This window comes from Arvicanthis niloticus, chromosome 13, assembly GCF_011762505.2.
Source record: "Arvicanthis niloticus isolate mArvNil1 chromosome 13, mArvNil1.pat.X, whole genome shotgun sequence".
Taxonomy (NCBI): domain Eukaryota; kingdom Metazoa; phylum Chordata; class Mammalia; order Rodentia; family Muridae; genus Arvicanthis; species Arvicanthis niloticus.
In genome coordinates, this window is record NC_047670.1 from 57,413,305 (window position 1) to 57,429,642 (window position 16,338).

General features: G+C 46.1%; 2 pseudogenes; one reads left to right on the plus strand and one right to left on the minus strand.

Moving 5' to 3' along the window:
• Positions 1-2,031: 2,031 nt before the first annotated feature.
• On the minus strand, positions 2,032-2,503 carry LOC117718838 (uncharacterized protein KIAA1143 homolog pseudogene; annotated as a pseudogene).
• A 3,619-nt stretch (positions 2,504-6,122) lies between these two features.
• On the plus strand, positions 6,123-11,180 carry LOC117719284 (cytochrome P450 2D3-like; annotated as a pseudogene).
• The last annotated feature ends 5,158 nt before the right edge of the window (positions 11,181-16,338 follow it).

Below are 16,338 nucleotides of genomic sequence, written 5' to 3' on the forward strand. Positions count from 1 at the left end.
AATGTAACCCTGGCACAAAGGAGCAACCTTCAGGGTTTGAGGATTCCACTCCCCTGCTCCTGCTTGGCCCCATCCTGACATCTGATTGAGTAGTGAAAGAAGCCATCCTATCCAAGGGGTGAAACTCAGAAGAGGTATCTTTCAACACCTGGCCTTAAAACTGCCATAAACAAATGCTTTACCATTGAGCTACATCATTGACACAATTGCAGATGTGGGGCTTTTTCTCCCCTTTCTGTTTTTTGAAGAAATTGTATAAGTGTAGGGTGGGTTCTTATTATTTATTTGTTTTTTTTCTTGAGACCAAATTTTTCTGTGAGGCTTGGCAGACGTAGAACTCACTATGTAGACCAAGCTGGCCTCAAATTCAGAGATCCACCAGCCTCTGCCTTCCAAGTGCTAGAATTAAAGGCATGATCCACTACCACCTGGCTAAAAAAGTTTTTGCATCCAATATATTTTGACCATTCCTTTGCTCCCCCCTTACTCCCAGATCCCCCACCAATTGTTCCTTTTCCTTAACATCCTTGTGAACAGTCATAAGTCCCCCCTCTGCTGACTCTGCATGTGGCTGGACCAACCTAGTGTCCTCTGGGAAGATAGAGCCTAGATTGAGAAGATGCTCCCAGCAGATTAGCCTGCGGTGCATTTTCTTGATTGATGGGTGCTGTGGGAGGGCCCAGCATCCTGTGGGTGCTGTCACCCGTGGGCAGGTAGTTCTGAATGATTAAGAAAGAAGGCTGAGAAGCCAGTAAGCAGCACTCCTCCCTGGTCTCTGAATCGTTTCCTGCCTTGGGTCCCAGCCCTTACTCCCCTAAATGATGGCATTACAAACTCTAAGGTGAAACCAACCCTTTCCTCCCACAGTTGTGTTGGATCACAGTGATAGAAGCCCAGCGATGGCAGTCTGGATCTACTCCAGTGGTATCTCCCTCTGATTTTCCTATTTGTATGTTTTTGAGGTGCTGTTGGTTGAGACCGGGGTTTGGAGCATGCTTGTCCCACTCCTGACCTTTTGGATGTGAGGGAGAATTGATGGTTTATTTTGTGATTATTGTATTTTGCATAACATTTTTTCCATTTGCCTCATGTTGTCCAATTCCTTTGCATTTTGATGCTCTGGTTATTTGAGAACATGGTTGATAATTTTCACATGCCTGTCCTGTGTCCATTTCACTATTGAAATGAGATTTACAGCCTAATTACACAGTGGCAGGAAAGATCCTGTTATGACTTTTATGGAGATAGTGTCTCTCTCTCTCTCTCTCTCTCTCTCTCTCTCTCTCTCTCTCTCTCTCTCTCTCTCTTAAAAAGGATTAGATGTGGCTTTATTGGAGCAAGTGTGTTACAGGGAGTAGGCTTTGAGGTTTCAGAAGCCCAGTCAGTCTCTCTTTCACTCTTTTCCTCCAATGCCCCTCCTTCCCCCCTGCACACCCCGCACCTGCTTGTGGATCAGGATATAGTTCTGAGGTATATCCTTCTTCATCACCAGGCCAGTCTTGCTGCCATGCTTTCTGACCTGATGACAATGGACCAAGCTGAAACTGTGAGCAAGCCCCCAATTAAATGCCCCCCTTTTAAAAAATAAGAGCTGGTATGTCATGGTGTCTCTTCTCAGCAATAGAACAGTGGCTAAGACAGATCTATTTATAAAATCCTCTGTAAGCCTTTAATGTGAGATTTTGAAATAAACAACATCAGAAAATTCTACAAATATGATTCTAAGTAAGAAGCAGGACAAAGAACATATATAACAATCCCAGTTTTGTTTAAAAATCCAATATACATATATACACACCCATAGGTGAGCGATAATAAAATGTTAACAGTAGTTAACATTTTGGAAATCTAGCATTTCCAAACAAAGGGGCAGTGGTGGATGGGTTTATTCCATGAAATTATTTCCCATATTTCTGAATTTTTCTGTATTGAATCTGTAATACTAGTGTAAAGTATCACTTGAAGACATAGAAAAAGTAGTATCTTTTAAAAACACCGTATTACTTTCCATGGAAACCACAGTGTTTATAGTTACTCATTTTTATCTTCACTGTCAAAAGAAAGGAGACTGCTATTTTTTATTTGTTTTTGTGAGTTCTTTCTAACTGAACTTTGCTTATTTACATCATCTTTATTTGTTTTCTTCTTTTTGGAGATTGCAGTTAGTTAAATCTGAACACTTTTCATCTGAAGCTCGTTTAACTGGTTTTCTACACATAATCCTTCCATCAGCTGGAGGTGGTTCTTCATCTGCTCTGGCAGCCTTTACTTCTGCTTTAATTTTCATGACCTCTTCGGCTGTTAGGTCTCCCTTTGTTAAAACCACTACTTGAGGCTGATCATCTTCTTTGTCACCGTGATTGCCATCTTCATCTGGGAGCTGAGGCTGGATTTTCTTGGTCTCTACGGTGGACCCCTCCCTGTAGCCAACTCGTTCTTTGAAGCAGGACAGGAAGGCAGGCTTTGCGGGCTGTACATAGGACACTTGGTTCCGCTTGCTCATGGTGGTTCTGACCAACAATAGGAGTCCCCAGACTTGGCAAGGTTCAAGGTCAGATAGCGTCTCTCTATGCAGCCCAGGCTGGCCTGGAACTCGCTATGTAGAACAGGCTGGCCTTGAACCCAGAGATCCATCTTCCACTCTTTCTGCCACCATGGAACCACCAGATCTGTAGACACTACCATAGACACCACGCCCTCCACTGACTCTGACTCCCTTCATGGCTCTGTAACTTGATTGCTCTTATCCACTGTAATTTTCAAAATTTCTATAGTCTCCCCCTCACAGATAACCTTGCCAATATTTCCTCCTTTATCTTTGCCATCACATCTTCTTCCACCTGCATTGCATACAGCACCTTAGTTTTCCTATCCTGGTGCACCCTCACCATATCCCCTTTACTGCTCTAACCAAGACGTCACTGCAGATTGATTTACTGCTCTATGCAGGACACCACTATCAACTCTTGTACATTATCACCAGCACCACAGTCACCCAGACCACCTGCAGATGTTCTTCCAGAGCTCATCAGATGGCCAGCTCTTCCTGACTGACCTCTCTGTGATTCCGCAGAATATGTCTCCTGTTTAGAAAGGGCCTGTTCACCCCACAGGTATGCCCTTTGACTGTGGCGTTTCTCAACAATTTTACCAAATATAGCACCACCATCACAAGTTACAACAACAAATAACTCTCCTTTAGCGCTCTGTCATCTACATTGTCTACAGTCTTGGTCTTGTGAAACTCTACTATCCTAGCATCTCCTATAACTATCCACAAACCTTTTCTTTGCTGTCCAGTGAGAGCAGGTTCTACAGATTCCTGTGCAGGGTCAGGTCTTGATGGCTCTACGACATATCCTTGAGCCTTGTGTGGTCCAGCACATATCCCAGCAACCACCTCAACACAACAAGAAGTCACAATACCAAACCTCACAGATGCCTTGCGGGGAAGAACTCTCATTACTGAACCATGTCTCAAAATGTGCTCTTCAACAGAGGTCAGGAGCTTTAAAACTCTAAAAGAAAAAATAATTTAGAGCTGCCTCAATTGTTGTAGATGGTTGGGATCATGGCTCTCTGTTCATAGAGACACACTTATCTCATCCTGGTCAGTGTGAGTCTGGGACCTGATGTTCTGATGCTGTGTTTTCCATCTCTTTCCTTTCATTTCTGTCTTGTAACTATTTTCTCATTGCTTACCACGGAGCTTAAGTCAATATATTTACATTTCCTGCATTTTGTTACCTACTGAGTGTGCAGCTGGAATATTGGTTCTATGTTTGAGATTCCACAGGTAACAGCACGTGGTGATGGACCACAGTCCACTGTGGTCTCACACCATGAGGGTTACAGAATCCACCCAGGGATGAAAGCATCACCAACCCAAGCCAACCTCAGCCCTCCTTTGCCCAAACTAAGCTGTCCCAATGTGACACGCAAGAGTCACAATCATCCCAGTGACCCACATCCCTCTTTCTAGGGTGCTTAGGGAAAGAAGGAAGACCTGGAGATGACCCTGAGACTCACTGCTGGTTCTCATTTCAATGAGAATAAACAGTGCCCAGCACAGAGTCCAGGAGAAAGATGCCCAGGTTGCATTTGACCTCTTCCAGTGGAGTCCAAAGGACATCGATCAAGTATCTGTCAACATGTGTGCAGAAAAATTACAAACCTGGTGTGCAAAAAATTACAAACCTGGGATGACTTTGACCTGGTGCAGCAATGCTTGGTGGCCAGGGATTCATTCTCAGCTTTATGTTGTGAAGCAGCTGTGCTGCTGACGCTAATATCCAGAACCCCAATACCCCTAAAGTCACATGATCCTGACAGACCACAGTTGTTCACACGGCTGAAAGGACATGGACTGAAGACGAAGGGAAGCACACAGTGCCAGTAGCCACATGGTTTGCAGATCTGCTCTCAAGAGCCAGAGAGAGGGAGGAAACCCATAACACCATAATACAGTGTGTGACATCCCTTACCTGTATGTGCACTTATCTCACAAGGGCTCACTTACCTGATGTACGAAACTCCAGCCTGAGTGGCTCATCTCCCAGTGGGGCCAGCACCAGTGTATGACACAGTCAGGTAGATATGAGAAGCCAAATTGAATGTGTTGTCCCAGAACTGACATGCAGGTTTAGTCATTAGGCACCAGAAGTTACCCTGGAAGTGTCCTGGAGCAAACCAGGAGAAATACTAAAGCCTGAGTTGTCAGTGACTTCAGCAAGTTGTCCCTCTAATTTCCTTTCTGACCATGATCCATGCTGGTGTCCTGATTCCCATGCAGGTTTACTTTCAGGCCTACTTGGGGCTTGAGAAAGACTCTACCCCAAACTATGATGCCCTACTAGGAAACAAAGATGGGCAGAACCAGAAATTATGGACAGGAAGAGGGTGAAGAATTAGCGGCTTCAGCCAGTAAGAAACATGGAGTCACCCACAGGCTCCAATGACACAGAGGTGGTAAATGCAGGGGTGACATGTTCAGCAGAGAGGAGGAGACCGTTATATATTCCTTCCTGTGGGGATGCAGGGTGTGGTCTCTGCTCAGCCACTGCCTCCCTTCTGCTACACTAGAGGTGCAGTAGAGAGACCCTGCCTAGATTCCACTGGGACTTATGAAACTTTGATCTTTAGAGGTCTGGATCCCCAGCAAGGACAGGACTGAGCCTCTCCTGACTCTGGTGAGTGGTGAGGCTGGCATGTGCAGGGTGCCCAGAAGTGCCCAGCTCACAAGCTTCATTGATTTGAAGGCTCAGGAGTCATGTTTCTGGTTTCACCACGGCAGCCCACAATGACCACAGGTCTCTGGCATGAGGAAGAAAACTGCATTTCTTATCTCCATGTGGAAGACTGTTGCTAGGAGACACTGGCCCACCAAGAAACAAAGGGTGAATAAGAGACGGAGGCTAGAATGTGACAAGTCTCTGAACCAACTTAGTGCCCTCCCAAGATTCTCAGACCATTTCTCAGCTTCCTCAGACTGGGTCTGAGAACTGCTGTATTGTATGTCTTGCTGTCTGATCAACTGGATGGCCTTTACTGAAGATAGCTGCACCTACCCATTGACGCTCACTCACTCACAGGGAATCCAGCTGCCCTCCCCACTGCTCTTCTTTCACCCATAGGGGCTCCAGCCACTTTCACACAACTGCAGGAGACAGCTTCCCACTGCCCACACACCCACCGGATCCATTGACTGGATGTCGGTCACCCCTTATTTCCTGCCAACAAAGTGCTCCATGAAGGTCTAGCATGTTCTATTCCTCTCTGAGGCAATGTCCTCAAGCCTTCAAAGATGTGCATGCGTAGCATACTAGGTGATTTTTCTGTATGCAATTATCAGATCACACATCTTGAAACAGGGGTCCAATAAGCATCTGTCTATAATGCTCAGCCCAGCATGCTCAGCTCCTGAGAGGGACTGAATCTTACTGGCTGCTCCTTATACCTGGCCAAACAAAATACAGGATTGAGGCTGAACAGAGAGGACAAAGGGCAATCCTGGCACTCCTTTATAAAGTGGCAGGATCCAAGCTTGAGTTTTGCTGTCCCTAGGTATTATATTGAGTGTTGGTCATTGGTCTCTTGGAAGCCTGGGCAGCAGCAGAGCTGTGATGGAGCTGCTGACTGGGACTGGCCTGTGGCCTGTGACCTGTGGCCATATTCACAGTCATCTTCATATTACTGGTGGATCTGATGCACCAATGACAGTGCTAGACTTCCCATTACCAACTGGGCCCTGTGCCATGGCCTGTGCTGTGTAACCTGCTCCAGGAGAGACCCACATAACATGCCGTACAGCTTGTACAAGGTGAGTGACTTAGTGCTGGATGGTAACTGAGTTTATGGCATCTGTAGCAGCACATAGTCAGGTGGAGTTACATGTCAAACAGGGATTCAGTCTCCAAGAAGGGACAGGTTTATCAATAATTTTTATGGCAGCCACTGGAACTTTCTAGGGCAAAAGGTTTTGGGGACAAAGTCCAGAAGGTGAATCAGGATTTTACAGCAAAGTTCAGTCTGGTTGGACAGGACAGCAGCCATAAAGATCCCAAGTGCCTTATTGTCCTGTTAAAAACTAGGTGTTAGTGTGGAGGGAGGTACAATACAGCATGTCACTCAAGACACTGAGTGGAGTGGGGCTGTGTCTGCCTGAATCTCTTCCTGCCGTGTGCTCTCTGGTCTTACTCCCCATCTTGAGGACCTAAAGTTTGTTCATATGTGTTGACATGCTAAGAGATCCCCAGTTTTCTGGCTCTGTCAGGGTCACCATGGGGTGCCACATCTACTATGATTTCTTTGCTGAAATTAAAAAATAAGATGGCACAGTGGTAACTATCCACATGTTGGGGATTGAGCTCAGTGAAGAGCATTTTCCCATGACACATGAATACCAAGGTTCAATGACAAGCAAGATGCATACACACACACAGATGCACACACAGATGCATACACACACACACACACACACACACACACACACACACACACACACCCCTCCACAAACATGCATATGGATGCACACCAATGTGCTCACATACACATATGTACTGAAACCTGCATGTACATACTCAATACCTTGCTAAAGTTTGCTCAGTGATCCTGGTTGCATGATCTGTGGGGACCTCCACTTCTTATGTGCTCTGTCCCTTTACTTCAGTTTCAAAACCGCTATGGTGACAGGTTCTGCCTGCAGATGGCCTGGAAGCCCATGGTCATGACCAATGGACTGAAAGCAGTTTGGGATGTGCTGGTGACCTGTGGAGAGGACACTACTGACCGCCCTAAAATGCCCATCTTTCAACACCTAGGCTTTAGACACAAAGCAAAAGGCAAAAGGCTGTGTGGGGCAAAGATTGGACCATAACCAGACATGGGGGGCAGTGAGCAGAGGAAGGTGAGGATATGGTGTAGGTGGTAATGGAGTTAAGCAATCCAACAAAATTCCCTGAAATCCATTGTGCAATCTCCTGAGCATCCTGGACAGTGGTATACAGCTGTGTTTGGGAGGAAGGGTAAGATTGTGGGGAACACTGATTTCAGAGAAGAGAAATGAAGTGGGGACAGGGCAGCACAGTCAGGTGAACTTGTTTACACACAGATGCACTTGCAGGTGTGGTCCTTACACCTTACAGGCCTGAGAGGAGAGAGCAGAGGTGATTCTCTGTGTCCACCCTGTGCAACTTTGGCCTGGGCAAGAAATCGCTGGAGCAGTGGGTGATGGAGGAGGCTGGCCACCTCTGTGATGCCTTCACTGCCCAGGCTGTGACTCGAACCCAGGTGAGTGATGGCTGTGGACTGCAGTGGGGACAGGGAGATAGGAACAGTATTGTGATTTTACTTGCATCTCCACTTCCAGGGAGTCCCCTCAATCTTTACACCCTCTTGAACAAAGCCCGTGTGCAATGTGATTGCCTCTCTCATTTGCACCTGTCACTTTGAGTATGGAGATCCGGATTTCAAAAATATGTTAAAAGTATTGAAAGGAACCTGGGAGAGAATGCTGACTTCATCCCTGAGTTAGGAGGCTCAAGGGCAACTTGCAGGGTGACTTCTGTGCTGTCCTGTTTCTCAGAGGAGGCTGTAGACAGGGGATTTCAAAAGGAGGCATCTAGAAGTGTCAACCACAGGAATAGAAGCCTGGAGCTTGTCAAGCCTGCAGCAATGGAAGGGGGAAAGTGGACCAATGTAATGGCTTCCAGAAACTGAGAGCCTGGCCCACTGCCCACATGGAAACCAACAATGCCTGTGAGATGTCCCTGTAAAATATTCTCTTGTTCATCACAGGGCTGCTAGAACCTAAAGGCTAGAACTAAGGAGGAGTAGGTGATGGGAGGGAAAAAATAGGGCCTGTGTCCACCAAGGAGGAGACTGGAAACTAAGACTGGCTGAGATCAACACTTAGTCCATGTACTCAGGAGCCAGAGAGACAGTCAATGGGTAAGGAGCTTGCCAGGCAAGCATGACATGAGTTTCATTCCTAGAAGCCATGTAGTAAGGAGACAACTGACTCTCGAACCTCAGCAACTTTGTTGTGGCAGTAGCACTCCTCATATCATGCATACAGGAACACACACTGAAATTATGATGATGATGATGATTAGAAATCTTATTTTCTCATTAAATTAAGGCAGCAGGAAGTCCTAGAGCATTTTATGACTGTTACAGTTCTGAACACATTCCCAATTCTCCTGTCCATCCCAGGGTTGGCTGGCAAAGTCTTCCCTGGGCAAAAGACATTTGTGACCATGGTGGATAAGCTGGTGACTGAGCACAAGAGGACCTGGGACCCTGAGCAGCCACCTTGAGACCTGACTGATGTCTTTCTGGCTGAGATGGAGAAGGTGAGAGACTGTGAATCTGGTGTCCATTGTGCTGTGGAGTCATCAGGGTCGCTGTGGGGCGTCTTACTCTCTATTCTGAGTTCACTGTCTCACAGTGTCCTAGGCCAAGGAGAATCCTGAAAGTAGCTTCAATGATGCAAATCTACGTCTGGTTGTGCTTGACCTGTTTGGTACTGGGATTGTGACCAGTTTAGTCACTCTGACCTGGGCTCTGCTGCTCATGATCCTGCATCCAGATGTGCAGTGTGAGTCTTGCTGGGTCTGGGAAGGAAGGAGGAGGAGGGTAGAGACAAACTCCTCAAGCTTACTTGGGACTCTTATGGCTCCTAGTAGTGGTTTGACCCAGACTCCAGCAAGGGTGATGGTTGTCTTTCTCCCATGGGTCCAGCCAGTATCATAGAGGTATTGGAGGGACAATGGGCACTTCTCTAGTGTTCCTTAACTGAAGGGATGTTGTCCTTCGAGGTTGAGTACAAGAGGAAATTAATGTGGTCATAGGGCAGGTGCAGCATCCATAGATGGCAGAACAGGTTTCTGTGTCCTACACCAATGATGTCATCCATGAGATCCAGTGCTTTGCAGACATCATCCTAATTACTTTGCCACACAAGACTTCTCATGACATTGAAGTACAGGGCTTCCTTATCCCTAAGGTAAGTTTGTGTCCCTCAAAGGTCTAGTCAGTGTTGTCAGCTAGCCAGTGTTCTGAGCTCTTCAGTTAAGGAAGACTGAAATTTAGTCAACCCAATTCTCAAGTCCACAGAACAGACTTCCCCTGGCAATATGGGAATAGGAACAAGAGCAAGAACTGTACTCTAGTGAGGGACCCGGTGACTGGAAAGCAGAGAGGTCCTTCAGGCAGGAAGTTAGGTGCAGCGGCTGCGGCTACAGCGGCTCACTAAAGGCCTTCTCCATGGTTCCCCATGACAGGCCCCAGAAGACATGCGGAGTCCATCGGTTTAAGAGGTTTATTTTCATGATGGATGTTAGTTGAGTCTGGATGCGCACCCCCATCTCCCCCCTCGAAACTCAGGTCAGACCTGAGTTAAACAGGGAGGGAGAAAGGGGGGAGGCTCTGGGGAAGAATGCTTAATTGGCTACACCCGCTGGCCTTCAGGTATCTCATTAGTATGTAAATCTCTTGAGGCTGAGGCCTGTAGTCATGCCCTCTACCTGTGGAGGAGCTGGTAGGAGCCTTGCCCTATGTGACTGAACAGTGCAAGTTAATGGAGTTCCATGCCACATGTTAGGAGCCTGGACTGTGGGAGCTCAGTGGAATAAATGCCCTTCCCTTGCAGGGTCTCTGGGCTACTTTCAGCCAGTGTTTCTACCAAAAACCAAGGCCCCTTTCACAGCCCTACACTCTAGAATCCATGGCTAGAAAGGCAAGCAAGGTCAAATACGGCAGGAGTGCTTATAACAGCCACTACTTACAAATACAGGTGACAGTGTGTGTACATGTCACTTATCACATATCCATGTCATAGTATTAATGAAAGCTGAGAAGCTTCTAGGGCTGAGTTTATAGGAAAGCATCCAGTGTGTGTGGTAGAGGCTGTGTCCGTGAACTTGGTGACTAGGGTCTAGGAAGCCTTACCCTGTCCATCTTCACACTATGTGTCTCCTACCAGGGGAAGACCCTCATCACCAACCTGTCTGCCATGCTGAAGAATGAGACTGTCTGGGAGAAGCCCCTCTGCTTCCATCCTGAACACTTCCTAGATGGCCAGGGCCACTTTGTGAAGCATGAGGCCTCCATACCATTTTCAACAGGTGCCTCTGGGAAGCCTGGCTGATTGGCTGTCCCCAGGGTGTCTTGGAGGGTGGAATGACAATCAGCTAGTAGACTGACTGAGCCCTCTCCCTCCCACAGGGTGCCAGGCATGCCTAAGGGAGCCCCTGGCCCACATGGAGCTCTTCCTCTTCTTCACCTGCCTTTTGCAGTGTGTTAGCTTCTCAGTGCCCTCTGAACAGTCCTGGCCCAGTGATTATGGCATCTACACAATGCCAGATATTCCAGAACCCTACCAGCTCTGTATATAGGTTTGTTATCAGTGACAGTGGCTTCATCCTTTGCCCCAGTTTGGGCTGATTGATGTCTAATGAATATGTTCTGTGCATTGGTATCAGGATTAGCTCTGAAACAGGTGACATCACACCCAGGCAACAAGAACTCGCACACCTTTTGCCAAGATAATGATCACACATTCCCAGAATCCACTTGGCTCACCTCCCTCTTTTACCTCCGAATAGCTATGTCACTATCCATCTAAAAGGCAGACCCCTCTGACATCTCTCTCTCTCTTTCTGCCTCCCTCTTCACCATCACCTTTGCCCTTTTCTCCTACAGTTAACCTCACACGGAACTGTTTTGGCCTGGTGTGGTCTCTCCAGATGTGAACTCCACTTCCAACACAACATTGGTGCCACAGACTCCGGGAATCCCTACCCAGGAGAGCTGGGGATTTCAGATGGCAGTAGCCACCCATTTTGAATCTGCTGGGTGCCACTGCTGCACCATGTGGACTACATCCATTGTTTCCACTGACTATGCCATCACTGTACCACGTGGATTTTCACTGCTACTGCAGTCTGCCACCTCCTGCCACTGTGAGACTCACTTAATCTTACACTTAAGGTGTGTTGCCTTGGTCCACCACCATGGGGAGCTAGCTGTTGCCACATGGGTTATGAAGTCGGATGGATCCATCCCAACCATGCAGTTCCACATTTCCTGCTACCACACAGCAAATGCCTGCAAACACACACTGACATATTGATTGGTATGGTGTTTCTCCAGTTGGTGGGGGGACACTAAATGCCCAGATATGGCCTGGTCAGCCTTCTCTTTGGGCTAAGGGTTAGCATTTCAATGCCCCAGTTCTTATGACTGGCTTCCTAGCTGACCTACAAGATAGGACTTAGATTGTTGGGTGACTTCCCTTCTTGAAAGTGGTTAATAAATACCTTGGGCTCTTGCAGCCAGTCCAGAATTTCTAGATCTAAGTGGACTGCTTGCAGGCAATTTCAGGACATCACTGAAGCCTCTAGTTATTCATGTGATGAACTGAATATCTAGGTTGGCTATACACTTGTGACCTGTTACTGAACTCTTCTTGGAATGCTGGTGAGAATAGTACAGTAACATCCCCATTACCCAATAAACACTAAATTGTCTTTGAATGTATCTCCAGGCACCCCACTGGGATGTCCATGGAAAATCTCAAATCTCTGAAGTTAATGCCCGACTTGAGGGCATCAAAACTGTTACACTTCTGCATTAAGGTCTGGATTTTGTACCCACCAGATAACAGCTCCAAATCTCCACTTAATGGCACACCAGATCTAATTATTTTAAGGGATTTTTATACATACTGCCTGGGGTATGTATAAATTAGGTCATCAGAAGTTGCTTACCTTCTGGGTTTTCAGGGTCCAGATTAGTTTATTGCAATAAAGCCTTTTGTGGGCTTTTTAAAAATTGAGATGGGCTTTCCTGTTTCTCCTGTTGTACAGGACGGGAAATGGGATGGGATCCTCTATATCCAAGCATTCATCTATCTTTGCTCCCATCTCTCTAAGGGAAGTTGCTGGGGCAGATGGACTTGTCAGAGTACATGTTTCTTTCTCATTGAGTGAACTTTCTCAAGTAGAAAGCAGATTGGGTTCCTATACCTCTAACTCCTCCATCTTTATTAAAAGAGTTTCAGTACGTTACTCAGTCTTATAGCTTGGCTTTCCATGGTGTAAATATGATCCTTACTAATAATTTACTTCCTGATGAATTCAGATGAGTTTGAAAATAGGCAAGAATTCATGCAGTCGAAATTCATCAAACAGATAGAACATTTCTAATTGGATCTGTGGCCTTGCCAGGATCCTCAATGGAATTATAATTCTCACAATTGGTATTTTAGCCAGAGATAGATTCATAACTTGTCTTCTGGATGGCCTAAGAAAGGCAGCCTTAAAGCCAGGAAATTTTACAAAACTCCAAGAAGTTGTACAGGAGAAACAGGAAAACCCATCTCAATTTTTAAAAAGCCCACAAAAGGCTTTATTGCAATAAACTAATCTGGACCCTGAAAACCCAGAAGGTAAGCAACTTCTGATGACCTAATTTTTTTCCCCAGAGCTACCTCAACATAAAAGCTAAACTTAGGCATTTGGAGAGGGGGCCCCTAACTCCACAGGCAGAAGTCTTCGCACTGGTCTTCAGGGTATACCATGAGAGAGATGAGAAAGCCCCAACACAAAAATACCACATACTGGCAAAGGCTGTCTGACCAGCCTCAGCTACTACCATGGTCTTCTAAGACTCAGAGACAACCAGGCCTCTGCTATAGGTGTGGTCATCAAGGTCACTGGGTGAGGGCTTGCCCTACCTCCTGCAAGCTAAGGGGGCCATGCCATAGGTTTTATCAGGAGGGACATTGGGGTGTAGATTGCCCTCACTTCACAAAGGACAGACAAACATTGCTCCCAGGTAACCCTCCAGCCACTCTCCTAGGCTTGGCTATAGATGATTGAGGAGACCCTAGCTTTCTCCCCGACCACTGCTATCACTAGCAGGGAGCCTCGATAGCTATCATGGTATTTGGGCAGCCCATATCTTCCTCTTGGACACTGGGAACACTAACTTGGTCCTGACAGAATTTGGGGACCCACCTCCTCTTTGCATTTTCCTATCGTTGGGGTAGGATGATCACCTTACCTTCCTCACCAGACCCCACCACTTAGTTGCATTTTTATGGGTGTACTTCTCACCCAGACCTTTTTGGTAGTGCTGACATGTGCTGTTCACTTATTGGGAAGGGATCTTTTAGCTAAGTAGGGAGCCTCTATTTCTTTTGCTCCCCACATTTGCCTAAACCAAAGCTTGCCAACTGTTCCTCTGCTTCTTCTTCTAGCCAGTCAATCTACTAACACTAGCGTGTTGTTTCCTTTACCAGCTTCTCAGGTGGACTCAAGAGTTTGTGAAGTCCAGAACCCCCTTTTTTGCTAAACATTATTCTCCTGTTGTCATCCAATTACTGAACTCTACCAGGTATATCACCCAAGCTCAATACCCTGCCCCCCTCCAGAGCCTATCATTTCTTAATCTTAAGAAATTTATATCTTAAGCCTATCATTTCTGACTTCTTAAGGAAAACACTTCTTTGCCCCACCTCTTCCCCCTTTAACACCCCTATACTAATGGTACCTATTGCCTGGTTCAAGACATCAGACGCATTAATTCTGCAGTGGTTCCTCTCCATCCTGTTTTGACTAACCCTTATACACTCCTTTCCACAATCCCCTCAGGAACTCCCATTTCTCATTCCTAGATCTCAAGGATTCATTTTTCTCTATCCCTCTAGACATCAAGTCACAGAACATATTTGCCTTTACCTGGACAAGTCCTGACACCCTCTTTTCTACCAAACTTACCTGGATTGTTCTACTTCAGGGATTCTGGGGCAGCCCACACCTATTTGGCCAGGCCCTGGTTTCTACCTTGCTCTCTTTATCTCTCCATAAATCTAATATTGTGCTTTACATAGATGATGTTCTTCTCTGTATCCCCTCTCTAGGGATTAGCCAATCGGACACCTCTGCTCTTCTAAATTTCCTTTCCAGTTGAGGCTACAGGGTCTCACCTTTTAAACTCTTAACTGTCCACTCCTCAAGTCACCTATTTGGGACTAACAATTAACCCAACCCACAAGGTTATTACATTAGATGGAAAGAATCTGATTCAGTCTCTAACTGTTCCTTCAGCAAAGGAAGAGATTTTATCATTCCTAGGAATGGCTTATATTTTATATTCCTGGGTTCCTTCCTTTTCCCTCCTTCTTGCCACTTATATGAAGCAGTGTTAAGCCCCACCATGAATGCCTTTACATCTTCCTGACCTGACTCATCCTTTTTCCCTCTACATAACTGAAAAAGAAGGATTTACCCTTGGAGTCTTAGGTCACCAACTGAGACCCTCTTTTGGACCTATAGCATACTTATCAAAAAAGTTACATCTAACCATCCAGGGATGGGCACCTTGTATTCGTACCTTAGCAACCATTAAACTCTTTGTCTGAAAGCAAAAAAAAAAAAAAAAAAAAAAAAAAAACTAACCTTGGGGTCACCTATAACTGTCCTCTCTTCTCATAAGCTGTCACAGCCCGGCCCATGGTCTCTATTTAAATAGGACTATTATGGACACTCCTCCCACAGCTCATCACTAGTCACACACTGGTTTGTAGAATGTACAGGATCAAACACTCACCTTGCTGCAGAAAGTATACTTCACAGAGCCCCTCCTTGTGCCTACAGAAATAATCACATCTTTTCCCCATATACTTCTCTTAGTCCCACAACTCCCCTTTATTGTTATTGTATATCCATGGGTGTTTGCCTGCATGTGTGCAGTGTGCACAGAGGAAAGAATAGAGTATAAGATTGCCAGGAACTTGAGTTGTACTTAGTTGTTAATCATCCCGTGGGTGCTGGGAGTCAAGCCTGGTTCCACTGGAAGAAAATCCAGGGCTCTTCACTAATGAATGATCTCTGCAGCCCTCTTTTTGGTCCTTTTTAAAGGTGCTGGAGCCGGGTGGTGGTGGCGCACGCCTTTAATCCCAGCACTTGGGAGGCAGAGGTAGGCAGATTTCTGAGTTCGAGGCTAGCCTGGTCTACAGAGTGAGTTCCAGGACAGCCAGGGCTACACAGAGAAACCCTGTCTTGAAAAACCAAAAAAAAAAAAAAAAAAAAAAAACAAACCCCCCCCCCCCAAAAAAAAAAAAAAAAAGGTGCTGGAAGTCTTACTCTAGTCTGAGTTAATATCATTTAGCTTCTTAAAGCTCTGCTTGTGGCCTGTCAGATGAGTGGCTCATGATCATGTTCATTGGAACAGGGGGTTCAGTGGACAATTATGCCCTGTGCTCACAGTGTCATTTTAAAATAACCAGTTTACATACTTCCCGTGGATTCAGCTCTATATGTGATGTCCCTCAGTGAATCAGCGCCAGGTAGAGAAGAGGGAGGAAGAGTATGGAAAGTAGGAGGCAAAACTCCCTAGAGGACTCTGGCCTCTCTCAGCACCCAGACTGAGAGAAAACACAGGAGCTCAACACAGGGCAGAAGACAAAACGTACCCTTACCTCCTTTATTGGGGATCAGATCCAGGTGGCAGTAGGAGGTCTCCTTTCTGATCTTAAGTGGCTATGGTGGTTGATATAAGATGTTTCTAGAAAGAACTAAGAGCAGTGATGTATTCATTAGCTGGCTAGAGATGAACTGGGATCATATTCATGTCACCTTCCTTCTTCTGGTTGACCTGATGCACTGATGCAAGTTCTGGAATTCAGCTGCTTCCAGGCTGCAGACAAAAACATGCATGGCAACATGCAGTGTGTGACATCAATGAGCATGCCATATGACTTGTACACACAGAGAGGCCTGGGAATGAAGGGCAACAGAGATCACAGCACCTGTATCAACACACAATGGTGCT